Genomic DNA, 18,839 nt, shown 5'->3' with positions numbered 1-18,839 from the left:
TTGAAACAGTTGAAAGACATATGTATAACATGACAATTGAGCCGCCTGGTTATATCGGTGCCACCACGTGAAGGCGTCCCTCTCCAGCACCACGACATAGGAGTATAAAGAGTAAAAATGACCCAATATGTTAACGATCTCGGGGAGATTTTCATTTAGCAGCTTTTTTCCCGTAGCCCATGGGTAGAAAAAGGCAGCACTGCGGCTTAACATCTCTTTTTAAGCACTTCTTTGTGACTAGCACCATATTCTAGTGTTAATCTCTTGTTACTGCTTTGTACTGAGAATGGAGAGAGGGCAGTTTTACGGTTATTCACTGTTCACTTCAGCTAGGTGTAAAATGGCCATCTCTCCATCTTGAATATTCAGCTGATACGAGAGGCTGACCCTAGACTATGATGCTAGTCACGAAGAAGTTCAGTGGGAGGGATGTAGAGCCGAGTCTTGCCTTAGTCTGTCAGTGAGTTACGGGAAATAAGTGCAGAAAGGACGAAATATCCGCCAAGTTAAAATGAACGAAGTACAGGCTAAGATATTATAATTTCTCCTCCTCCTAACTTCAGTCTTCCCTCTTGAGCTTCAGATACTTCTGCCTCCTTCAGAAAGTCTTAGCTTCTTCCGGTGACAGTGGGACGTATTCTAAGTGGTACAGGATGCTTCTTAACACCTCTTCCTGAGCTATTTAGTTTGAATGTTACACTTAACATTTTCTTTCGTGCTATATTTTCTCATCGACATAGGTGCTGGAGGGGGACGCCTTCCTGTGGTGGCACTGATATAACATGGCTATTGAGCTGCCCGGTTATACAAACTTCCTTCAACTCCCTCCCTATCCCCCCAAAGGAGGATGGTGGACTGCAGGAGGGCAACTTAAGCCTGCAATGCACTGGTCTCACATTTCAGATGAAACAACAACAACAACAACAACAACAGGAACAACAACAACAAGTACTACTACTACTACTACTTCTACTATTACTACTACTGAGGTACTATGTGCAACACAAATCGCTAATAAAAAGGTCTTATGGAATCACCAAAGCCACTGAGAATACAGTCCAGCCGTGAGATTAAAGGTATTTCATGGTGGATTCCCTGTCGTATCTCGGATTAGTTTTTGCAGGATGGTTAACGACATTAGAATCTTTCCCTGGCTGGCGTTCTTTCGTCAAAAACAATTCCTGGTTACTTGAGGGAAACTGTTATATCTGTTGTCCGTTATGTGTTGTCTGTTATGTTATCTGGTGCCTGTTTTCTGTTATCTGTTTTCTGTTGTCTATTTTGGGTGGAATGACAGAGAAATAAACGTTTCCATGTCTCCAGTTCCTCCTGTCAAAACCCATCACAGTTACGACAGGGCCTGGATGGCAAATATGTTTGAGTGTCCCACCCCAGTGTTGTATTTTCTTTTGTAATTTCCCTGTTTTTTTGTTTTTTTTTAATGTGTCCTAGACTGGGCATAGGCTTCACAGCCTGCTATCAAGGCTCAGTAGTCCTCCTACATCCCATACACCTCTCTACATGTCACCACTTCAGCGCTAACACCCACCGTCCATATTGAATATATGCTAGGGCTTCTCATACAGGACTGGTGTACTATATTGGTATTAGCGGGGGTATTTTTACGACATTTCGGCGTGTCTTCTGGTAGATCAGTAAAGTCTGATTTCATGAAATTCAAATCCTTAAACTGGTCCTTGTCCCAGTGGGGATTTGAACCTGGGTCCAGTAGGACTGCAGGCCACCTCTCTACCGATTGAGCCACCGCCAGCTGGCAAGAGACAACTTCATGTGGTGGCAGCAATATAACCGACTGGCTCAACTACCTTGTTATTCAAACCTTCCTCAACTATCCAATATATCACCAATATGCCGGGAATTGAACCCGGGACTCTCAGGAAGAGCCAGGCAGCAAACCGGATTCGCTTCCCGGCATACTGGTAATATATTGGATGATTTTTTCTATGTAAAGTACAGGTTTCTCTCTTCACTTCCAGAACTACTCCCCTATCCACCGAAAGAAGGATTGTGGACTGCAGGAGAACGACAGTTTAAGCCTGCAGTCCACAGGGTCCATATTTCATAATGGACGCCTTCATGTGGTGGTACTAATATAACCAGGCCGCTCAATTGCCATGTTAAACAAACGTCCTTTAACTACTTCCCTGTTCATCGAAAAGAGGAAAGTGAACTGGGAAAGACGAGCAAATTAAACCTTCAGTTTACCGGGACCATGTTTCTGATGAAGCTCAGGCCACAAAAACAACCCCTTCCGCATAGAGAGATCAAAGTGTATATTCATATTTAAATATCCTCTTACAAGATGATTTTATTGAGTTTATGAGAGTTTCCCCTAATAGAGAAGAAAATATTCACACTTACCCTAACTTGGTTTAGATTTTCGTCCATTGGTAGCTTATTTCACGTAGCTCAGTGGCAGAAAGCGGCAATACTTTGGCTCTACATTCTTTTCATATGACTTAATGGCTAGCATCATATTTTAGTGTTAATTTATCGCTACAGCTCAGCATTCAAGCTGGAGAGTTGTTAATTTTCGGCCAAGTTATAGTAAAAACAGTATAGTTCTTTTAACTTGGACTAGATTTTCGTCCAATGGTACCTTAAGTGGTAGAATAAAACAGTACACTGGCTTTACGTCCTTTTCATTGAACTTCTTCGTGACTAGCATTGTATTCTAGCGCTAATCTACTGTCATAAATCAACAATCAAGATGGGGAGGTGACAGTTTTAGGCCAACACTACCTACAATGGGTCCTCAAAGTTCATGCAGCCACAACTTACTATTCAAGCGACAGAAGTGACCTAGTTCCCTCAGATGAAAACCAACCAACTATAATTCACTTTTTTTCTCCCTCAGACAGCCACACCCTTCCAACCAACACTCTGTCATCGCTGGTTGGGGGTCCTTTGCGTGGGCAGGACATCCTGGTGGTGAGCGAAGACCACAGCCATCACCTACTAGATCTGAGTCAGGTTGTGTCAACAGCGGGACTCTCCCTCACTCCTGTCTACCTCACCAGCCAACACTCACTCCTCCATACTCCACGTCCCCAACACCACATCAGGGGATCAAGACTCACTGCTGTCATCATCTTCTACAGTGATCCTACTTCATTTCTCCTCCTCCTGACAGGCAACAAAGACTGGAATCCTTGCTATTTGGTCCTCTTCTGTCTGGACCCATATCTCAACACGACCTCTATCTTGAGTCAACCTGTCGTCCAACGCTCAGAATTCATCCTACTTCTGCAGTCGGTCGTTCAAGCAGGAAAAACACACATATATTCCTATACCAGCCTACCCACACAGCACAACAGACAAGGACACTCACTTACAAAAGCTCCATTGGAAGTCTGGAACCCTAGTAAACTTTACACACTCAAGTCTCTTTTCCCGCCTCGCTTCCTGGATTTCGGGGGCAAGATTTTGCAGGTTTCGGTCCTGTGCTACGATATTCCTTTCGTTTACTACGGAAAAATGGGTGGCTGCATCGGATGGAATGTAGACACCTTGAACATCATCAGAGACAAGTATGGGTTTGGAGTAAACATGATTCCCCTCTCTATTATTGAGTTCGGTCGTAAAGTAAACGGCACCTACACAGGCATGCTTGGCCAAGTGATGTACCACGGGAAGGACATGACCATCAACGTTCTTCAGCCGAATAGGGATCGACTTCACGACTTCGATCTCACCTATCCTCACTGGGGCACGAGTTTCGCCTTCCTTATACGCGTCCCGCAGCCACTGCCGCGTTGGAGGAATGTTCTGTACCCATTTTCAGTGCTTGTGTGGGGACTGCTGGCCGCTACGACCATTGTGGTGGCTTCGTCTCTCGCCATGCTTCTGTATCAACAACGTGTTATCAATGATCCTGTCAACGTTGCTCTCAAGGTGATTATATTCGTGTTGATTAATAGATGGATAGATAGATATAGACAGACATATAGACAGACAGATAGAAAGACAAAGAGATTGTGTGTGTGTGTGTGTGTGTGTGTGTGTGTGTGTGTGTGTGTGTGTGTGTGTGTGTGTGTGTGTGTGTGTGTGTGACATCACACACACACACACACACACACACACACACACACACACACACACACACACACACACACACACACATTTCTTGAAATGATATACAGTATATATATATATATATATATATATATATATATATATATATATATATATATATATATATATATATATATATAAACTGGACCTTCACTATAGCAGTCTAATGGAGGGAAATCCAATAAAGAAGATACTCCATTCGATCCGATGGTCCCCCCTGAAGTGGGATTTCAAGTACATGTTAGAATATAAATTAGTAAAATAGTATATCGTAATACCAAAATGAAAACTATACCCCTTTTAATCTATCCTGGCTCATAATTTCACATCCTTGACATAGTGCTATTTCATAACTAGTACAATATCACTATATTGTTTTCACATTTCAGCATTTATAAAGGGAAGATGGTAATTTCAGGCCAGGCTGGGGTGAAAAGGGGTGGGAAACTTATGCAATGTGCCTTTCACCTGCATAGATGGATGCAGAGTGCTCACGCTTCCATTCTTCTTGCGTGCTTCACAGTGAATTAAGTGTTATTCATCGTCGCTGTTGGCAAAGATGATTTCTGGTGGCTCTGGTGTCACATTTGATACAGAGAATCCTGAGGTGTTGTGGTCCTGAAGGCTGTACGGCTGGATCTTGAAGCTAAGTGGTGGCTGGCTGAGGACGTTGTTGCCATGGGCACATTGGAGGTCTCTGACTGTGCAGAGCCTCTTGGCAACAGTTGGCACAGACTGGAAGATCTTACCCAGGATTTTCCTGGGCTGCTGCAGCTGTATTAACTCCAACCTAGTTAGCTGCATAACCTCATAATGTTGAACCAGAGGCCCTCCAACTTTGTCATCACAGCCAGGATGGTGTTTGGAACATCAGTGGCTGCATCCAGGGTCAGTTCAGATGTCCTCTCCTTCTTCTTTTCGTCTTCTTCCATTGCCAGTGTCCAGTCTTTTAGTTCATCGACAGTCTCCTCTTCTATGTGATGATCGTAGCTAGGCACACCAGCCTCATTCAGCCACTCTTGCAGCCTCTCCTCAGCAAGATCACTCTGCCCTGCAGGTACCAACATTTCTGCCATCCTCAGTGGTTCAGACCCCTCAAAATCATGCAGTAGTGCTGGAGCCTTTGGGGCTCTGAGGAGTTTGCACCACTTATTCTTGATTCTGGCAAGAGACACTTTCTTTCATAACTCTGCCAGGTTGAAGATGACGTCTTTGATGTTGTATATCATGAAAATGTACTGGGTTTTCTTGCCTCTGGTGTCTTCATAGTCTTTCTGGTCCATCTCATTCACAGTCACAATGATGCACTAGTGCAAGTAGAGCTTTCTGAAATGCCTCTGCACTCTCTGTAACTCCATGGTCCATGGTCTGGGTAAGGTCAGTGATGTGTCTGGCAGGATCAAGGCTTGATTCGTCTCTCCTTGCTGCAGAGTATAGCAGAGGATGGATGGGCTGGTGCGTTGTCCAGCAGCAGCACTGCCCTTACGTTGTCACGACTGATGCTACAAATTTTTTGTGCTGCTGCATGGAAAGGTCGTAGCTGTAGTGGGACCAGCCAGCCATGAATATTATTTTTTTTTAATAACAGAAAAGAGGAAGGAAACACAAATAAGTAAAAAAAAATCCATACACCAGATTATTGGTGTCCTCCATTCATAAATTATCTGTAAGAGTTGGACTTGAACTGCTGTTGGTTGAATTTTGGAGGGAAACAACGCGGGGGAAACGAGTTCCCGAGAGATGCAGCTCGGGGAATGAAAGAATAATTCTGATAGGCAGAAGTTCTGCAATACGACAGAGTGACGTTCCGGTCATGAGCGTTGCCAGATGCCCGAGGGAAGGCATGGAGAGGTGGCACAATGGATGCAACTTTGTCTGAGCATTTACCATATAAATATCTATAATACTGTATAATGCAAGGGAGGCAACATTCAATCTTACTTGTAAGGGAGGTAGTTTATAATAGCAGGGTTGATAATAATTCCAGCAGTTTTGTTCTGAATTTTGTCCAGTTGTTTTAATGCAACCTCTCCACATCCACTCCAGAAAGGTGAGCAATATTCAAGCTGAGAGTGCACATGACTTTTATAAATCATAGCTAACTGCTCGTCAGTGAAGAGGTTGCGGACTCTGTATAATAATCCAAGTTTCTTTGAGGCGGTTTTAGCAAGTGATCTGACATGAGAGGTCCAGCTGAGGACCTCTGGACGTTTGGAGATGGGAATGTTAGTAGCACTGAAGGTAATATACTAATCTGGCAATATCTGTCTATTAGTAAATTGTATATATTTGGTTTTACTAGCATTAAATGAGACAAGGTTGTTTTGTTCCCATTCACTGATCGTAGATAGGTCTTGATTTATGGAGATGACTGAGCTGGGTTGAAAGTTAGAGATATCAGACTTTGTAAATGGGTGTCTGAGTGTGAATGAACTATGAAGAGTTAAGTCATCTGCATATGAATGGATGGGATTGTGGGAGACAGATAAGAAATCATTAATATGAACCAGGAACAGGGCTTGCACCAGAACTGATCCCTGCAGCACGCTGGCGTTAATTGAGTGGAAATTGGAATATACATAATCTACTTTTACCTTATTTATCTGTCGCTGAGATATGAGGAAAGCAGAGGAACAAAAGACGTTACTCCATAGCAAGGGAGTTTCGACAGCAACCAGGTTAACTTGTTACCATGGGACTACACAGGAAGCTTGGCCATGATGTCCATCAGTGGCCTGGGTAGCTTGCTCTTACCTATTATGATTGGGTATAGGCGATGAGAGCCATCAGCGCTGGTACAGGCCAAAATGGAGAGATGCTCCTTTGCTGATTTATACCCTGGAGTCCTGCCAATATTATTATCATTATTATCATTATTATTTTGAGAGTGAATTTAAGATGATACTCACTCCCATGTTAAATGTTGGGACCAACTTGCCTATGCCCGGGTTCCTGCGTTCATCTGTGGGGTGACAGGACTGGATGATGGAAGGATGGATGGATGGATTATTTTTATTATTATTATTATTATTATTATTATTGGCCAGTGGGGTGTGCCTGCTGAGATAGATGAGAATGGGAGTGCGTTAATGGACATTTGTGCTGGGAGGGGGTTGGTGATAGCCAAAACCCTGTTTTGGCACAAAATGATCCACAGGTATACATGGCGAGTGATGAGAAGGGTGGGTGGTGAACTGAACGAAAGGAAGGCAATGATTGATTATGTGTGTGTGGATGAAAGGATGCGAAGATATGTAATGGATGCAAGAGCTTATAGAGGTTTGGGGAATGGACTTTCTGAACACTACTTGTTGGTGGCCAGAATCAAGATCTATGTTAGATGGAGAAATAGAAGAAGGGAAGGACGCGAGGAAAGAGTAGTTGCAAGGAGAGTGGAAAGGTTACAAGAGGATGAGAAAAAGGCAGAAGATAAGAGAGAAGTGGAGGAACGACTGGGTAAATATGAACTGGAGCAGATGGGGGAAGTGGAAGGTGTGTCCAAGATATTCACAGAAGATATATGTGCAGCATGTGAGGTGGTGTGTGGGGTGAAGAGAAGACGGAAGGGGGTGCAAGGAACAGCATGGTGGAATGAAGAGGTGAGACAGGCTGTGGCACAAAAGAAGAAAGCATACACTGAATGGATGATAAATAGGGGCGTGGAAGAAGTTGAGAGGCGGAAGAGAGAGTTATATGTAGAAAGGAAGGGAGAGGTGAAATGATTAGTAAGAGAGAGTAAGAAGAAAGTGGATGAGGAATTTGGAAGGAATCTGAGTGAAAAGTGGAGGGACTGTAAGAAAATGTTCTGGAAAGAGAATAGAGTAAGGGAGGATGGCAGTTAAGTTAGTAGGGGAGTGAAAGATAAAAATGGTAGATTACTAGTGGAGAAGGGAGAAAAAGTGAGCAGATGGAGAGAACACTTTAAGGAATTGTTGAACATAGAGAATGGAAGTAATGCAAGTATAAGTGGCTGGGGAATGGCTGGGAGAAGGAGGGGGGTGAGAAGACAGGAAGAACTCAGTAGGATAAAAGTTATGGAAGTAATGAAGAGTGTCAGATTGGGGAAAGTCCCAGGAATTGATGGAATGTGTAGTGCAATGTTGAAGCATGGGGGAGAGATAGTAGTAGAATGGATGCGGAAGATGTGCAAATTGGCCTGGGAGGAAGGTAGAGTCTCGGAGGATTGGAAGTCAGGTATAATTATTCCCTTGTACAAAGGAAATGGGGAAAAAGAAGTGTTTGTTAATCATAGGAACATTTGTCTTCTTAGCGTTATAGGAAACGTGTATGGTAGGATACTTATTGACAGAGTTAGGGAAATAACAGAGGAATTAGTTGGAGAAGAACAGGGTGGCTTTAGGAAGGGAGGAGGTCGTGTAGATCTGATATTCATTCTTAGATGTTTAGTGGAAAAGTTTCTAGAGAGGAGAAAGAAGTTGTATGTGGCCTTCATGGATTTGGAGAAAGCATATGTGTAATGTCTTGTTATCTATGTATTTGTCAATGTCATGTTACCTATGTATTTGTCAATGGTGTGTGCGTGTGTGTGTGTGTGTGTGTGTGTGTGTGTGTGTGTGTGTGTGTGTGTGTGTGTGTGTGTGTGTGTGTGTGTGTGTGTGTGTGTGTGTGTGTGTGTGTGTGTGTGTGTGTGTGTGTGTGTGTGTGTGTTGACCAGCTAGTTTATGCCTCTGTGATGCCAATGGTTGGGGGGGGTGCAGTTAGAGGGAGCTGAGGAGGGACGGCCAATGAGACCGAGGCGGGCAGATGACCTCCAGTTCTCAAACAGTGTAGACTTGTGTATCAATTGTAAGAGCTGGGCAACGGTAATAAAAGAGTGTCATGACAACGTCAACATTTGATTGTCCGCTACAAGCTATCTAGGCAACATGGAGGACGATAAGAAGACCGATCTTCCTACAACAACATTTGTACTATTTGATGCTCGCCTGATTCTGGAGTATGATGGCTCTACGGACATTGTGAAGCAGGTCACATGGCCGGAGATGTTGTGTCAGATCCATGGAGTTGCCCTCGAATCAGTTCTGCCACTACAGCTGACATGTGGGGCATTCACTGCGTGGTCACAATTGCCAGTTGCCAGCCGCTGTTCGCTGACAGAGGTGAAGAAAGCACTGTATGCAGCATTCGCCCTAGATCAATATGCAGCATATGAAGCTTTCACTGAACGTCAGGTACAAGCAAGTGAGTCAGTTGACGTCTTCCTGGCTGACCTCCGACGGCTTTCGACTTTGTTTGGGGGCATGTATGACCATACTCTGTCATGTGCGCTCGTGGCAGGACTACCAGATGATATTCGTCGTGCTATTCGCACTGAGTCAAGAGCCGGGGGACTGGATTTAAACAGTGTGTTGGCATGGGATCACGCCATGCTTAGTGGTGAGCATGTGGTTGCTGCCGGGATTTCGGCACAGGTGCAAGACCAAATGCAGGCGCAACTGCCTGGGAGAGTATGTCGCCTTCGTCATTGCTGGACCTGTGGCCAGCCAGGACATTTTGCTGCTACATGTCCTCAGATGGGAAACGACGTTGGAGGGGCCGCATCAGCGCCAGCGTCTTCTCTTGGACGCCACGAAGTGGCGCTCTTCCTGTGGTGCAGCTGCTTGTTGAGAGGCTGTGGTGCCAAGTTCTTGTCAACACTGGTTGCACAGACACCATAGTACATGCCCCTTGTTGCATGCAGTGGCACCCGCAGACAACCAGCATCACAACGATTAGTGGAGATTCTTTCCAGTGCACCAGGACAGGCAGTGTGACAATGGAAACTCCTGATGGCCTGAGCGCCAGGGTGTGCATGGTGGTGGTGCGTGAGCCGCCTTTGGGTGTGGATGTTGTGCTTGACATCACTGGCATCTCAGCACTTGGCGGCGTCATAGTGAAGTGTCCGTCAGAAGTCCAATTCTGTAGCACTAGGAGGTTTTGTGCAGCTGCGTCATCGACTCTGACACCGCTGGCAGTGGATGCACCTGATTTCAGTGTACGATTTGATGTAAGGCATCGAACGTGGACGGTGTCATGGAAATGGACGAATGGAGCAGCACCTGATTGCCTGCATAATACTGTGGCACAGAACAACATATCCCCATCCATGCGTCAGGAGTTTGACCAGGAACTGGAGTCATGGATCAAGAACGGCTAGTTGGTACCCTATTATGAACAGCAACATTGGGCGCCACGAGGGCTTGTGCCGCTCATGGCTGTTCATCAGAATAATGGCAGTAAAGTACGGCCAGTGTTAGACTACCGCCAGCTAAACGACTATGTAACTGCCTTTACTGCTGACAGTGACATATGTACTGATCAGATGCACAAGCGGCGCCAACACGGAGGTAATGTGGCTGTTTTGGACCTATGCAAGGCTTACCTGCAGGTCCATGTTGATCAGCAACTCTGGTTCTCTCAGACTGTGATGGTACGAGGCCAGCGCTACTGTTTGACGTGCCTCGGCTTTGGCCTCAACATAGCTCCGTTGGTCATGAAGGCTGTCATTAAGAACATCTTGGCTCAAGACCCAGATACTGAGCATGCAGTGTTGCCTTAAGTTGATGATCAGTTGGTGAATGAGGACCTAGCCAGTGCAGAGCAGGTCGCTGCACATTTTGCTGCATTCAGCCTTGAATGAAAGCTGCCAAACTGTGCAGCTGATGGGACACGACTGGTAGGGTTGCACGTGCAGTCATCAGATGGCCAGTTGAAGTGGACACGTGACAATCCAGTTGACCCACCACCAACAAGAATGACACATTGTGATGTGTTCGTATGGTGCGGACGGTTAGTCATGCACTTGCCAGTAGGAGGGTGGCTCTGGCCAGCAGCTGTGTGGATTAAACGCCGAGCAAATGCAGTGACACAGGGCTGGGACGACATCGTGGATGACGACTCCCTGCTTCAATAGATGGAGTATGTGGTAGCACAGCTGGTCAGGGAAGATCCGTGTTGTGGCCTCTGGTGTATGTATGGTGACCGGGCAGTCGTGTGGACAGACGCCAGTGCTCTAGCTGCTGGAGTTGTTTTAGAGATGCCACAAGGCGGTGTAATTGAAGATGCATGCTGGCTGTAGCAGGATGACAGCTCACACATCAATATGGTGGACCTGGATGCAGGAGTTCGTGAAGTAACTTGGCAATCGCTTGGGGTATGAAGAACATTGAGTTACGGACAGACTCTGCCACAGTATTTCGTTGGATTGACGACGCACTGAGTGGTCGTGCATGACTTCGAACGAAGGCTCACGGAGAGATGTTGATTTGCCACCGAGTCGAAATCATTCGCCAACTGGTGAGTGAGTTGGGACTGACATTGTCTGTGAGGCTTGTCCGGTTTACAGAAAATCACACTGATTTCCTCACACGTGTCCCAGAGGAGTGGGTGTGGAATGACAGACTGGTAGCTGGTGCAGAAGCAATGGACGAGCAAGACACCGCTGAGCCTAGAATTGCAGACATCCATGTACGCGCTGGTCATTCTGTCATCTGGCCCCTACTGTTTTCTGCGTGCCGAGAGATCTCTCGACTGGTGACACGGGCTGAGATGCGTGATGTTATAAAGTGGTGCGATGTGTGCCGAGCCATTGACCTGGCTCTGGTGAAGTGGCAGCACGGGTCATTGGGTGTGACAGGAACATAGCACCGTTTGGCTATAGACATCACCCATCCCAGTGGTTACGCCTGTGACAATCGTCGACTGTGGGCCATCCCGATTTTGCATATGGCAGCAGCTGCGACACCCAGATGGAGACATCGTCATTCGCCAGTTAGAGCTGGTGTTCTATGAATGAGGAGCACCTGTCGAACTGCTCCGCGATAATGACACCATCTTCCATGAGAGGAAATTCGCAGCCTTTGTCACACGTTGGGGCATGTTACTACGCTTCAGGGTGGCATATGCATCAACTGGCAATGGCATTGTTGAATGAAACCACCGCACAGTGAAGGTGGTCGCTGCCAGGAAACAGTGCTCTATCACTGAAGCAGTCCACCTGTATAGTATCACACTCCTAGATGGAACATCAGTGACAGAAGCCCCTGCGAATGCTGTGTACAGCTAAGAGGTGCGAGACTGTACAACCTACCCAGGAACAGCTCATCACGGACACAATGCCTGATGGTGACAAAGGCATGCGGTATGCAGTGGGTAATGCTGTTTGCATCAGGAAGCGTGGTGATCGCTGCACTGCAGTGTCGCAGCCTGGTGTCATCACTAGGGTAAACTCTCCGCAGGTGGTGGATGTTGATGGTATCCCGCGGCACGTGAGGGGTGTGAGGCACTGTAGCAGCACTCACTGGATCAGGGCAGCCACCCAGACGTGCATGAGGCTGGTAATAATCCCCCACTGTACATCGATGTACAAGCTCAACATCCGCAATTGCACCAGCAGACAGTGTCAGATAAGTCCAGCCCAACAATGACAGAACCAGAGGCAGTACTTCAACGAAGCACATGCATATGGCGCCCACTGCTTCGATTTGGTTATGATCTTCCAGATCAGGGTGGGGTGTAATGTCATGTTATCTATGTAATTGTCAATGTCATGTTGTCTATGTATTTGTCAATGGTATGTATTTGTCAATGTTATATTATCTATGTATTTGTTAATAGTGTGTGCATGTGTGTGTGCGTGTGTGTGTGTGCAAGGGTGTTGACCAGCTAGTTTATGCCTCTGTGACGTCAATGGTTGGGGGGGGGATGCAGTTAGAGGGAGGTGAGGAGGGACGGCCTGCAAGACCGAGGCGGGCAGGCGACCTCCAGTCCTCAAGCAGTGTAGACTTGTACATCAATTGTACGAGCTGGGCAGCGGTAATAAGGGGGGTCACGACAACATCAACATTTGATTGTCTGCTACAATATGACAGGGTGGATAGACAAGGTTTGTGGAAAAGGTTAAGAATATATGGAGTAGATGGGAAGTTGTTGAAGGCTGTGAAGAGTATGTATGAGGGTGCTAAGGCTGCACTGCGTGTGGATGGTGAACTGAGTGAATTTTTCTCTTTGAAGGTTCGGTTGAAACAGGGATGAAGTCATGTCCCCTGGGTTGTTCAATCTGTACATGGATGGGGTAATAAAAGAGATACAAGGTAGTGCAGTGGATGGTGGAGTGGCCCTAGTGAGAGAGGATGGTGTTTGGAAACTCCCTGTACTGTTGCTTGCAGATGATACTGTATTGTTAAGTGAAGACGAAGGGGAGCTGTAAGGCTTGGTGGATGAGTTTGGGAGAGTGTATAAGAAACGAAATCTAAAGGTGAATGTATGGAAGAGTAAAGTGATGGTCTTTGAGAGAGGTGAAATCAGTGAATGTACAGTGAGGTTGGATGGTGAGGAAATGGAAAATGTGAGTACGTTTAAGTACTTGGGTAGTATGACGAGTAAGGATGGAAGTTTGGTGGGCGAAGTGCTTGAAAGGGTACAACAGGGAAGAAAGGTTGCTGGTTCCTTGAAAGCAGTGATAAGAAACAGGGAAGTGAGCATGGAAGTGAAAAAGTTACTACATGACAGTATTGTGATACCAACTCTAACGTATGGAAATGAAGCTTGGACGTTGTTGGAAGGACACAAGTCAAGAGTGAGAGCAGTGGAAATGAGTTATTTAAAAGGAGCCTGTGGAGTCACATGGAAAGACAGATTTACAAATGAGGATATAAAGGAGCGTTGTGGTGTGGATATGGATGTAATAGGAAGCGTTAAGAGGAACACACTAAGATTGTTTGGCCTTGTGGAGAGGATGGAGAGTGAGAGACTGACGAGAAGAGTGTATGTGAATGAGGTGGAGGGGGGGAGAGGGAGGGGGAGGCCGAGGATGAGATAGAGGGATGGAGTGGAGAGGTATATGAGAGAGGGGTGTGTGAGTTGGGAGCAGGGCAGTGAAATGGCTGGGGAAAGGGCGACGTGGAGGCGATTTTTTTGTGGCCACCCCGTACGGGATTAAGGCGTCTGATAATAGATTATTATTATTATTATTATTTTTATTATTAGATTGTTGTTATTATTATTATTATTATTATTATTATTATTATTATTATTGCCTGCCTAGTAGGGCGATAATATAACCACCTGAATCTGTCTTTGTGTCTGTGTGTGCATGTGCGTGTTACCGGAATATCTGAAATTCAAGAGGGCAAATTATATTCAAACATTATTATTATTATTATTATTATCTTCATCATCATCATCACCATCGCTATTTTCTTCTCCCTCTTCTTGCAGGTAGGGTCTGGGTTGATAGGACAGTCCATGCCGGATAAGGAGATAACAGTGTGGTGGGCGAGGGTGTGGTTGGTGGTGTGGTGGATTGCGGTAGACATCTTAGCGGCCGGATATACAAGCAACCTCGTAGTCATTCTGACAGTGCCCGTCTACCCTGCCAAACTTGAGACCGTGAAAGATCTGGCGGAATCCCATCTTACGTGAGTTGATTTGTAAGCTTGTGTCTGTCTGTCTGTATGTATGTATGTATGTCTTTGTCCGTCTCTGTCTCTGTCTGTCTGTCTGTCTGTCTGTCTCTCTCTCTCTCTCTCTCTCTCTTACGTTAGACATTTTACAAGGTCTATATACTCGCATATGTCTAAGTTTCATACAATGCTAATCACGAAGAAGTGCCATGGAAAGGATGTATTGCCAAAGTTCTGTTAAACTCCACCACTGAGCTACTTGAAATAAACTCCAGAAGAACGAAAATTTTTGGCAAAATTGAACACGCACAGTTTACTAAATATTGGCTGGAGGATTTTATGGAGGGTAGTCCGGAAATAGCACTGCACAAGTAACTCATCTGATTATTGTGTTGCGGGGACGGCTCAGTCTGCTGGCGTGGGCGTGACAGTGGGGGTTGGAAATAAATAATGGAGGATGGATATAGCGATGACTGAGCCGCCCCCACAGCACACGAGAAATGGCCCGGCGAGGTGTAAGGGGAGCGCTACATATGGACTACCCTGTATTTTGCGTATTATATCTTAACACTGACTTATATGATTATTTATAAAGCTTCAATGTCGACATAGTTTACAACAATAACATACAAGATGATATTAATGGGTAAAAGGCAGAATAAATTGCTTGGGAAAAGGTGTTACCAGGTCCCTCAAGTATGACATGAAAGTGAAAAAACAGTATGATCGTGATGGTGGTGATTATGGTGATGGTGGTGGTGATGGTGGTGATGATGGTGATGATGGTGGTTGTAATAGTGGTAATGATGATGGTGATAAAGTCTGAATGAGCAAGTGGAGGAACAGAGAACATTGGGCTTAGAGGACTGGAGGTCATAGGCAGTACGAAATACAGAGAGAGTAAGACAAGTTCCAGAGTTGACCTGTTACGTAGAAGAAGGACTGGGAGTAAAGGTTAGCCTTTGCATTAGAGAACTGGAGAGAAAAAGGATGAGAGTTTGCTAGTAGATGGGTGCTAAGTGTCCCCCCAAATGAAGGTGGAGAGGGTGGGGTGCAAACAGACAGTTATGAAGATCAGTGACTATTAAAGTAGCAATACAAAGGTAATATTACGCAACAGTGCAGCGGGGAGACAGAGGTTGAAGGAAGCCAGCAAGAGAAAGAGAGTTAATGAGGCGAAATTCCTTTGACTCCACTTTACTGAGAGGAGCTGTACGTGGAAAGCCTCCCCATTCATGAGAGCTGCACTTGACAAAGAGACGAATAAAACCCCTGTATAAAATTAACAACTGTACAAGGGTAAAGGAGGCCGGCTCTGAGCCGGCTTAGCGTAAGTAATCTTTCAGAAGTAGATTTTACAAGAGAGGTAATATAATGTTTCAAAGCTAAATCCCGAGAATGAAGTCCCACATATGTTCAAAGATGATGACAGATTGAGATGAATATTGTTAAACAGCAAGACATACTCCTGCGCATGATTCTGACGGGTTGGAAATGGTAAGAACTGGGTTTTTGATGCGTTAAAAACAAAATTACTTTTACTTCAATCAGAGATATAAGCCAAGTCAGACATTAGGTGTGCCATAGCTTCGTCCCGTGTTTGTAGAAGTAACTGCTAAGATGGACACTGAGGGATGCTGATAGCAAGGTGAAAGGTGGAGTCATCTATGAATGAGTGGATAGGGTTAGACGTACAGCTTAGAAAGTCATTGATGAATAGGAGGAGCATTGGTGATAAGACAGAGTCCTGAGGAGCTCCATTACTGAAAGCTCCAAGAGAAGATCGGTGGTCGTCTGCAACAACAGTTGTTGAACGACCAGAGAGGAAGCTAGAGATGAAGGCACACACAGAAGGATGCCAATCGTAAGAGGGCGGTTCGGAAATTAAAGATTTATGCCAAACTCGATTGAAATCTTTTGAGATGTCAAGTGCAATGGCAGAGCTTTCGCCAAAGTTCCGAAAGGAGGATGACCAGGAATCTGAATGGAAGGTGAGAAGATCACCAGTGGAACGTCCCTGGCGGAACCCATACTGATGATCAGAAAGATGGTTGTGATAGGCAATGTGCTTGAAGTTTTTTGTTAAAAGTAGGTTCAGTACAGGATGTTAAAGCAATTGGGCGATAGACATAGGATTGGGAATGGTCATCCATTTTAAGGACAATCTGAATGAGAGGAAACTTCCAGCAAGAAGGAAAGGTGCGAGTTGACAGACAAAGGGGAAAGAGCTTAACTAGGAAGGTTGTAAGCAGAGATGCACAGTTCTTGAGGACAACAGGAGGGACCCCGTCACGCTTATGCACCTTGTTATTACTGTGGCTAGTCAGGACAGAAAGTATATCAACTAAAGAAATTTCAATACCAGCCATAAGGAAGTCAGGGGTGGAAGAGATGGAGGAGCAACACCAGAATCATCTAGGGTGGAATTGGGTGAGAATGTCTGAGCGCAGAATTCTGCTCTTCTGTAGAAGAAACAGCTACAAAGTCACCAGAGAGGAAAAGAGGAGGGAAGAAAGATGAATTACAGTTGTTAGAAAAGTATTTGGTAAGGTGGCTGAAGGAGTGAGAAGAACCTGAGCCAGAGAGTTCAGAGCATTTTGTAAGAGTGAAATTATTCTTAACAGAGTGGAGAACAGACTTAGCACAATTCCAGACAGAGATATAATGGAGGCGAGATTCAGGGTGCATTAGCTCCGGTACTTTTTGTAGGCCTTCTCCTTGATTTGACAGCATTAGAAGAAGCGAGATTAAACCTGGTTCTTTTTTGTCTGTATTCGAAAGATAAAAGAAAGGAATGTATGCTTCCATGTCCGAGAGAACAACTTCCATAATGTGCAAGGCAAACTCAGATGGCTCTCGGCCATGGAAGTAATAATCATTCTGGGGAATGTCATACTGTAGAAGTACCGCCTGAGGGGCTCCCAATCATCAGCTCCAAAGTGCCAAAGCTGCCTCTCCTTGGGACGGTCCACAGGCCTTACTGGAACGATAGGACAGATTAAGATGATAAGGTTGTGCTCGGAAGATCCCAACGGAGAGGAAAGATTGACAGAGTAAGCAGAAGGATTAGTTGTATGGAAAGGTGGTCAGGGATTCAGGTAGGGTGCTGTGCGAGTACAAGCTACTCTGTCAGTGGGGAAAGAAAAGATACAGGTCGTTCACCATGGTGATCAGCTGATTTGCACGAGAGCCAAAGGTAGTGGTGAACATTGAAATTCAATAGAATGGAGATTTCAGGGAAAGAAGAAACTGATGGAATGTGTTTTCATCTTAGAGTAAGATAGTCAAGAATTTTTCATAGTCGGTAAAATTAATGGATATGTCCACCACATATTAGTCTGAGAATGACAGGGTAGCCGAAACCAGAGCGTAGAGAATCCAGAGGACTGAAGTTCAGGAAAACAAGAGAATTAGAGGTTTGCCACATCACTGCCTGCTTATGTCATTTTAATGGAAAGCAAACGGCTACAAAAAATATCAAGGCAAGAGGTTCAACTAAAGAGAAAACGTCTGTCAAGAGCTACTCGACTCCATCATGTTCCATACCTTACTGTGGACACCTGTTACCTATACTAATGTCACCTTAACCTGGCCCAGATTTTTGTCCTTTTGCAGCATGTTTCACGTAACTCAGTGGCAGAAAAAGACAACGCCACGGATCTACATTGCACTTTTTCGTGACTGGTATCAGTTTCTAAGGTTAATTTGTTGCTACAACTCAGCATTCAAGATGACGAGATGACAATTTTAGACCATGCTAGAATAAAAATAGTTGGTTCCTTTTCATTTCTTCGTATTACGGAGTGAGGAAGAAATCTAGAGTGGTAATGGTGATGATGATGGCAATGACAATGATGATTCATGATGATTTTCCCTCTCTCTCTCTCTCTCTCTCTCTCTCTCTCTCTCTCTCTCTCTCTCTCTCTCTCTCTCTCTCCAGGCCCGTGATGTACGAATATGGAAGCTTTGTACCAGACGCCTTAAGGAGCTCAGAGAACCCCATCCTAGGCGAACTGGGAAGGAGGCTGTACATCGACCCCAACATTACCCTCCACGATCCGTATGTGGCCACGCTGGAGCTGGTGATGGCGAGGACGCATACTTTAATTGGCGCTATTGATTATCTGTTTTATATGCGGCATCGAAAGAATTTGACTCGGAATACTTATATTATGAGAGAGAAGGTGGGTGGTGTAGAGATAAACAGACAGCCAAACATACAGACAGAAGGATAGAGGGATGGATAGATGAGCTAATTTTACACACACACACACACACACACACACACACACACACACACACACACACACACACACACTAAGAATGACATTTAGATTGTTA

At 45.2% G+C, this 18,839-nt stretch overlaps 1 long non-coding RNA gene across 1 annotated transcript; it reads left to right on the top strand.

The window, feature by feature from the left end:
• The first annotated feature begins 3,863 nt into the window (after positions 1-3,863).
• On the top strand, positions 3,864-18,522 carry LOC145398128 (uncharacterized). Its single transcript, XR_013897072.1, has 3 exons — positions 3,864-3,915; positions 14,314-14,513; positions 18,439-18,522. It is a non-coding gene; the product is annotated as an uncharacterized LOC145398128 (long non-coding RNA).
• The last annotated feature ends 317 nt before the right edge of the window (positions 18,523-18,839 follow it).

The sequence above is a fragment of the Coenobita brevimanus genome, chromosome 44 (genome assembly GCF_032717465.1).
Source record: "Coenobita brevimanus isolate Jiangsu-jjx chromosome 44, ASM3271746v2, whole genome shotgun sequence".
Lineage (NCBI taxonomy): Eukaryota > Metazoa > Arthropoda > Malacostraca > Decapoda > Coenobitidae > Coenobita > Coenobita brevimanus.
Note: the sequence above shows the minus strand (reverse complement) of the source record. Positions and strands in the feature narration are given on the sequence as shown.